Raw genomic sequence first — 9,525 nt, 5'->3', positions numbered from 1 at the left:
CCAAGCTTGATTAATCTTTAGACGAATTTCGTCTTCACATAATACTTGAATAAATCTTGAATTGCTTGATCTTGACCGAAGGCCTGAACTTCGCATGCAATTGTCACAATCCTCTTTGTTGCTCGTAATAGGTTAGCTCTAAGATACTCAACAAACGATTACACACAACAAGTATATAGAATGTAAAACACCTTGACATCATCAAAACATAAACATATAAGCTATATGGTCCAACAAATTCCCCCTTTTTGATGATGGCAAGTCAGTCTCCTAAAATTGTGACTAATTAAAAAGTTCCCCCTCAATATAATACCGTTATCTTGATAATAAAGATTAACGCAAGATCAAGACAATTTTTCAAAAACCGAAACTTTAAGGACTTTAAGAGACAATTGGTCTTGACAAGGAGCAAGCTTAGGTAGATGCTTACTATAGACGTTCTTTCCCCCTCTTGCCATCATCGAAAAGCTAAGAACAAATCAAAAATGACTAGAATAATATAAGACGAGACAAGAGATAAAAACGCCATAAGAAATAATAATAACACGCAAGACTAAAAGCATCCAAAAGATAATTAACATATAAACTAAGAATTAAACATGTTAAAGCCAAAGTGGGCCGAATTAACAAATGTCTAATAGAACACTTGGGCCATAACCACAAGTGCATTGCCAAAATGGGCCGAATAAGAAGTTTGTTTAACACACCATTAAGAGAAATAAAAAGAAAGGCTAATTAAGGTAAGGCTAGAGAGGGTAGGACGAGAGGAAATCAAATGTTACGGGTCTTATACGGGTTCACGTAGTCGGGTCTAGTGCGGTGCTCCAAAGCATCCAGACGGTCAAACGAGCTCCGAACCAGCTGCGAAAGAGTACCAATGCTCCTTTCAAAATTAAGCACTTTCAAAGAAAGAGCCTTTGTGGCCTCCAACGTGAGAGCTTGATCACCCGCCATTGCTTTCCCGTGCATCACCAAAGCTCCACCCTGACTCGTAAGGAAAGTGAGACGATCACCGTGTGGGAACACTTCCCCACGAATTGCCTTCAGCTCCCTCTCAAAACCCGCTAACCTCTTGTCCACTTCCTCCATCCAAGAGTACACCCGAGTAGCTTCCAAGCCCGAGTCTAAAGACCGAGATGGTCCAACCCGTGACAACACCGTAGCCAAATTAGTCGAACGCTCCTCGAATTTCTCCATTAAACCGCTCATAAACCACTCCAACTTTGACTCGACAGCTCCTAAACCCGAATCCACTGGGGCTTTCTCAACATCTTTTGCAAGAAGTAACTCGGGTCCATCAACAACAAGACCCATTAGCTTGATGAACTTGTCACACATACAATCCCGAGCACTAACACCGTAACTGTCAGGCCCTACAACTCGTTTTATTTCCAACAATCGAGATATCCACATACCATACGACAAATCGATTGTGGTACTCAATTTCTCCTTAGTTACCGTAAGACTCGTCTGAATTATACGGTGCAAGACAACACTACCCCAATTCACCTTCTGACCTTCCAACCAAGAATACACCATTATAGCTTCATAACTCGACACCTTATCACGGCCTCCTCTCCTCGGCACTACTGTGTTCCACAAAAAGTTCAAGAGGAACTTGATTTTTGCCGAGAGAGGACGAACCACGATATTAACTCCCTCCGTCATCTCCTCAAAATACTTCTTCACTAACAACTCCTTTTCACTCACAACATTAGACCATTCAAGACTCGGATTTAATTCGATTCCTTCATCGGGAACCGAAAAAGCAGAGAAAAAATCCGAAACAGAGACGGTAACATCAACTCCATTAACAACCGCATGCAAGACACCTTTCTTGATTGAGACACTAGCAAAGAATTGTACCACCTCAACTGGGTAAATAGGACCCGAAAACTGACTAATGTGACTCCACCCTTGAAAATCAAGAAAATTAACAAAGAAAGCAAGAGCGGGAACACTAACCAACCAAGATTTCGGATAGTACCTACCACCATGAATGGAATACCTCAAAACTCGATTAACTAAGATGCTTTCATCATGAGTAAGCCGAACACGATTTAACCCTTCCTTGGTCGCGGCTTTCGAAGCATCCCTAAGAAAAGTACGAGCAACACCATTCCGAACTATCACCTCGGGTTCCTCCACAGCTTCACTATCATCAACAACTACTTTATTTTTACCCTTGAAAAGACGGCGTCTTTTGCCTTCGGACACCGATTCGTCCCAACTACGAAACAGGGGCGAGTTTGGGTTTGGTTGTGGTGAAGGACAATTCATGGAATGAGGATCATGTGGTGGTAAAGATGATGTTTGGTTAGGAAAGGGGCGGTTTTGGTGGTGACGGGTTGAGGATCGGGTATTTTTTGCATGAGATGGATTCATGATGATGGTGATTGTTGAAAAAGGAGGTGATGGTGATGGTTTGAGTAAAGGAGAAGAATTGTGATGATGGCAAAAATTTGGAAGAAAGAAAGGTATGCAAGTGGGGATGTGTGGACGGGTAACACGCAAAGGGTAGATATAGGTGTAGGCTTAGGGTTAACAAGTGGAGGTCAATTATGGTAAGTGTCTTTAATTAGGAATAGGTATTGTGATAAGTATAGGAATTTATGGTGATAAGACAAGAATTAGGAAGTTGATTTAATGTAGGAAATATGAGCCGTGTATATGTGAGCTATTTGGAAGATTTTTTTTTTTTTTTTTTTTTTTTTTTTTTTTTTTTTTTGTGATTTGGAAAGATAAGAATATGGTGTGTTTTGTTTATTGTGATAAAGAATAAGTTTGTATATCAATTAAATTGTAAATAGCAAATAGAATCTTATGATAAAAATATTTCTATAAACGAAATTATTCATGCAACGCAATATACGGACACAGTCATACAATCTTAACTTAACTAGTCAGTCATAAAAAGATTGAACAAATATAGAATCTTAGGTACCACACTGATTAAACCAATTTCCAACCGTAAAGTCTCAAATCGTTCTCTAGCAAACGATTTTGTCAAAATGTCTGCCCATTGTTTTTCAGTACTACAAAATTCAAGTTTTATATTCCCCTTCTCAACATGGTCTCGTATAAAATGGTGTCTTATTTCAATATGCTTAGTACGTGAATGTTGTGCGGGATTTTTAGAAATAATTATCGCACTAGTATTATCACATAAAATAGGAATAAATCCTACGTCAACACCATAATCACGTAATTGTTGCTTAAGCCATAAAAGTTGAGTACATACCAGTCCTGCGGCAATATATTCGTCTTCAGCAGTTGAGAGAGCAACCGAATTTTGTTTTTTTCGAACCCCACGTGATGATACACGGTCCGATAAAGGTGGCGACACCCGACATGCTTTTTCTGTCTTGAGAACATCCTGCGTAGTCGGCATCAGAATAACCGACTAGATCAAAATTGCACTCCATTGGATACCATAGGTATAAGTGTTGGAGCTGGTGTCCTCCACAAATTAGTGTGATAACATTTGTAAATCTCTTACAGGTTCACAAGGGTATACTTCGTATATTTAATCAGTTGATTAACGTTTACCTAATAACAGTTGGCGTGCTAGAAAGTTTGACGTTATTATCATACAGATGGCGGTGATCAACTGGTCCCTAAAGGTCACACCTATAGGACGTATTTGAGAAATGTGGTTATAGAAATATAATTACATTGATGCCCAAAATGACTTAAAAGTTAGTCAATGTGTTGATGAGATAATTATTTAATGAAAATTAAATAATATTAAGTTGAGACGAATTAACTGTAAATTCGTAAATTAAATATAATAAGTTATATTTAATTAAATATATATAAGGTTAGTTTGGACGAATTAATCTGTTAATTCGTAGTTAAATATAATCAGTTGTATTTAATATCAAAAAGTTAAATGTGTCATAGTGGTAATAGTGAGGGTACACAAGCCAAGAGGTTATGGATTCGATCCTCACTAGATGACAATCTAACACACTTTATATATTTTTGGAAAGACCAAATAAGGAAAATACACTCCTTATTTTCGGTCTGTTTGGCCGAAAATTAGGAGGTTAGTTATTTCCTAATTGATTTCGGATTTCGGTCTATATAAAAAGAAAGGTAGAAAATTATTTCTAACCTAATACTTTTTCGGACCTTGCCTTCTCTTTCTCATCACAAGAACACAAAGACAATAAAATTTTACAGAAAATTTTAGATTGATTTCTAGCATAATCAAAGGGCATATCTCAGATCGTCTTGGGTGCAACCAATAGGCGAATACCTACTTTGGTATTGTTCTTAGGCCATATTTGCTAGGACAGGAGGTTAATTCTAAATCTTTTTACTTATGTTTATGTATTTTATTTTATGACCTTGGATCATCTTTATTAAATCGTTATAATCCTTCTAAATTAAGGGGAAGTATACAGATTATTTCCCACAAGTGGTATCAGAGCACTAGGCTACGATTTTAATCTTGATGATTTTCATAAAAATTGTATGTAAACAATAACCTGATTTTCGAAAAAAAATTAGGGTTTTTTTTTTCGGCTTGATTTTTTTTGGGCCAAGGTTTTGTTTCGGCCTGTTTTTTTTCTTTTTCCTTCTTTCGTTTTTTCCTTTTGTTTGATGATATATAACCAATTTCTATAGATCATATCATTGTTTTAATCGGTTAAAATTATCATATGAAGAATTTGGTAGATTTTGATTTAACGCAGATTAAGTTAAATTACATATAGTATCATCATGTCATTGATATAAGAATTCGTTTTTGCTATATAGTTTTAGCATATACGATTAATCATGTTTGTTAATGTATTTGCTAAATCATGTCCTAATAGCAACTTAAACTTTTTCATCATATCTTTGAATTAGGGCATAAGTGCCGCAAAAGAGAAAAAAAAAGGAAGGGCGTTTTTAGGGTTTACTGAGAAAAGAAAAAAAAAAATTTTTGTTAATTTTTTGGTTTTGGTAAACCGAGAAAAAGAAAAGAAAAAAAAATTAGGAAAGTTTTTTTTATTGCCTTTTGCCGAAAAAGATGGAGAAAAATTTTTATGGAAAGTTTTTCCTTGTTTTGTTTTTTCCTATTTACCAAATTAAAATAGGAAAGGAGTTGTTTTTTTTTTTTTTTTTATATTTCAGCCGTGACAATTAAAAAAAAAATTTTTTTTTTTTTGGCCGAGACATATTTAAAGCATTGGATTTTGTTTTTTGTTTTTTTTATTTTTTTATTTTGGCCAATTAGTTATTATTAATCGGTTCACAATTTAATGATACCGAGTTATTTTAAAGCAGTTTAAAATTTTGACGGATAGAATTCATATTACAAGTTTAATATGGATTGAGTATGAATTAATGTGATTAAATTGCGGAATTGTCACTTAATTTAATTTAAATAGGTGGTTTGGATAAATTAATCAACATAATTAATGTATTGTATTATGTATGTTTAATTTATTTTAGTTGATGCTTTTATTTTTGTTGAATGAATCGAATGAATGAATTTTATTTACGTATTTAATTTTTGCAATCGGTTGTAATTTGTAATACTTAGTGTGGCCTTAGTCAATCATGTTTTCGTAATGAAGGAAACATGATTTTTATGTAATTATGAGATCTCGAATCTCCTTTATTTTAGTTTTGGGTTTTGAAATTAGAATGTAATTAATAGGTCAATTATGTAATTTTAATTGTTGTAATTTCAAAGAAGACTAAAGATGAAGATTCAAGCTCACTCCCGCTACATGGATCAAGATGGAACATCAAGACAAGCTTCTCGGGTCCAAGGATGGATTCCAAACTTGTATTTATTGTTCATTTTGATAGGATAGGCCACACTAGGACTTTTACTGTTTTTTTTACGTTTTTCATTTTATTGCTTTTCATTCACATGCTAGTAATTGCATCATATTCTGCCTAAAACATAACCACCTACTACTAAAATGCATGAAAATTGACTCATATAGGTTGTATGTTAGTTTTCATGGACATGCAGATGTCACAGTCTTTAAGCCATCACCTTAGTTAAAATCATTCTCGCATGCTAGATTATAGTTCACTTAAAATGAATTAAAACGTTGATGGGATCTTCCTCTAAAACGGAAATTGAGATTAGTCTTTATAAGGGCAAACATCTATGAATCCCTTCTTCGTCGGTAGGCCTAATATGATCCCTTCTACGTTGGGTAAGTAGTTGTGTTGACTTAGTTTACCTCAACATTGTAGTCCGAAGAATTTCTCGTGATTATGATGGACTAAAGATAGTATTTACAGAAATTTATCGACCAAGAATTCTAACGGTAGAATTAGCTAACAGGTTAGCTTATCAATTTCTGAGAGAATTGAGTCTTGGGATCATTTATATAATTCTTGAGGGAGGTCAATTGTATAAATGTTTTTTGAGTCTTCGCGTTATGACATTAGTTCATTAGACTTAAAATAAAAACGATGCATGCTTATTATTTTATTCTTCTTTGATGTAGAACACGCTTATTATCAATATCTTTGTTACAACAAATGGCTGGAAATAATGCAATCCCAATGCCTAGTGCCACACTAGATCGTTCGTCTTGGCTAAAAATGTTCATGGACCAAATGAATCGGTCCACTCGATGAAGAATGATGGGTCCAATTTTATGGACCGGGAGGCGGCACTACGGAATCTTGCCATCCGCGACGGTAAGCTCGGGTATTTAATCGAGCCAATACCGGTCAACCAGGCCCAAATGCAGGAGTCAACGAGTCACTCGCTTATAGTGATTTCGTTATGGAAGCGGGTGCGATAAAGAACGTACTCATCTTTGCAATGGAAACCAATTTGCAGAGACGCTTCATTGCCCAAGGTGCAAACAAGATTTTCACCACGCTCACTAACGAGTTCTCAAAGGCACCGAGAATCGTTACATATGAGCATACCTGTCGCTTCTTTGATGCGAAACTCCAGAAGGGCCAACCGGTTAGCCCACACATTCTTCACATGATTGAGAATGTCGAGAAACTGGAGTCACTGAATTGTAAAATCAGTGAGAGCATTTTCAATGACTTGAAAAAGAGTCTACATGAGGTACACTCCCTTCTCGTACAGACCGAGAAGGATATGAAATTGAGTGGGAGCATGAAGCAGGATGTTCTCACGATTCACAACAAAGGTAAAGGTAAGGGCAAGGCTCATGGCGACCTAGCTGTAGGTAAGCCAAAGTTTAAGAAGCCAGGAAACGGTAATAATGCGCCTGGTGAGACTAGTGGCTCACAGGGCAAGACAAAGAGCAAGGGCGGTGACATAGAGTGCCACCATTGTCACAAGACTGGACATTGGAGGAGGAATTGTCCCGTCTACCGTGAGGACATCAAGGCAGGCCGCGTCGTTCCTGTTGGTATGTCATCTTATATTCATATGATTGAGATAAACCATGCAAGTTTCGGAACTTGGGTACTAGATACTGGTTGTGGTTCTCATCTGTGTAATCATTTGCAGGGCCAAAAGAACATCACACCTCTCGAAAAAGGTGACGTGGACCTGCGAGTCGGGAATGGAGCACGAGTTGCTGCTGCCTCGAAGGGAACATATGTAATCCAACTCCCTAGTGGTTTTAAGTTATCTTTAAATAACTGTTACTATGTACCCAGTTTATCTAAGAATATTATTTCTGTTTCCGTACTTGCTAAAGACGGTTTTACATTTTTAATAAAGGATAATAGTTGTATTTTCTCTTTTAATGAAATGATTTATGGCAAAGCAGTTTCCATGAATGGAATTTATATCTTAGATCAAACCACGGAAGTATTACACATGAATAATAAGAAATTAAAGGTTGGTGACAAAGATCAAACTTATCTATGGCATTGTCGAATGGGACACATAAATGAGAAACGCGTAAAGAAACTCGTCGATAATGGGACTATTCCCTCATTCGGATTTTCGGCATATGGCACGTGTGAATCATGTCTCATTGGCAAGATGACTCGAATTTCCTTCAAAGGTGTTGGAATGCGCGCTAGTGACCTATTAGGACTCATACATACGGACGTATGTGGACCTATGTCAATTACCGCTAGAGATGGCTATAGATATTTTACCACTTTCACGGACGATTTGAGTAGATACGGATATGTCTACTTAATGAAGCATAAAAGTGAGTCCTTTGAGAAATTCAAGGAATACCAGAATAGGGTACAGAACCAACTGGGTAGAAAGATTAAAGCACTCCGTTCAGATCGAGGTGGCGAATATCTTTCAAATGAGTTTGATCAACACCGAAAGACTCGTGGAATTGCTCTACGATTAACTCCACTGGAACACCTCAATTAAATGGTGTGTCCGAACGGAGAAATCGAACCTTACTTGATATGGTTCGATCCATGATGAGTCACACCGTAGTTCCTGATTCATTATGGGGTTATGCTCTTTGTCATTGCTCTTATACTTAACCGAAGTCCGTCTAAAGCTGTCGACAAGACTCCATATGAAATGTGGAAGGGAACGGTACCTAACTTGTCCTTTATTCGGGTTTGGGGCTGCGAGGCTTATGTCAAGTGGAGACACGAGTATAAGCTTGGTCCGCGATCGGTCAAGACATACTTTATAGGTTATCCAAAAGGAACATTTGGTCATTACTTCTATTCGCCTACCGAACATCGAGTATTTGTTGCGGCTAGTGCGACGTTCTTAGAGAAAGAATTTCTCGAGAACAAGTCGAGTAATAGAACCTTCGAGTCATTTCGGAGATTCCAGGAACCAACAACCGAGGAACAGGATGGAGGAAGTCGTACCTCCAACCGATAATATCCGTTAATATTCCTGAGGAACCTAGGAGGTCGGGTAGAGACTCTCATCCTCCGGACAGATACATTGGTATGGTCGAGGATAATGATGTTTTACTTCTAGAAAGTAATGAACCCGCAACCTATAAAGGTGCTATGACCTGTTCCGACTCAAAGCTATGGCTCGAAGCCATGCATTCCGAGATGGACTCCATGTATGAGAATAACGTATGGGATCTAGTTGATTTACCTAATAAGGTAAAACCTCTACAGTGCAAATGGCTTTACAAAATAAAGCGTTCTGTAGACGCGCAACCAGATATCTATAAGGCACGACTTGTGGCAAAAGGTTTCACTCAAGTGAAAGGATTGCATTATGATGAGATTTTTGCACCTGTAGTCATGCTACGTTCCATTCGGATAATCTTAGCGATTGCCGCATTTCATGATTATGAGATTTGGCAAATGGATGTGAAAACCGCCTTCTTAAACGGTTAGTTGGAGGAAGAGTTGTACATGGTGCAACCCGAAGGTTTCATAGATCCTAAACATCCTAAGAAAGTATGCAAGCTTAAGCGTTCTATTTGCGTTCCATTTATGGACTTAAGCAAGCTTCTCGGAGTTGGAATCATCGTTTCGACCAAGTGATAAAAGAGTATGGTTTCACTCGATCGGTCGAAGAACCATGCTTATATATCAAGTCGAGTGGGAGCAAGATTGTATTCTTGATATTGTATGTCGATGACATACTCCTGATTGGGAATGACATTCCTCTCCTATCTT

This window comes from Silene latifolia, chromosome 8 (genome assembly GCF_048544455.1).
Source record: "Silene latifolia isolate original U9 population chromosome 8, ASM4854445v1, whole genome shotgun sequence".
Lineage (NCBI taxonomy): Eukaryota > Viridiplantae > Streptophyta > Magnoliopsida > Caryophyllales > Caryophyllaceae > Silene > Silene latifolia.
Note: the sequence above shows the minus strand (reverse complement) of the source record.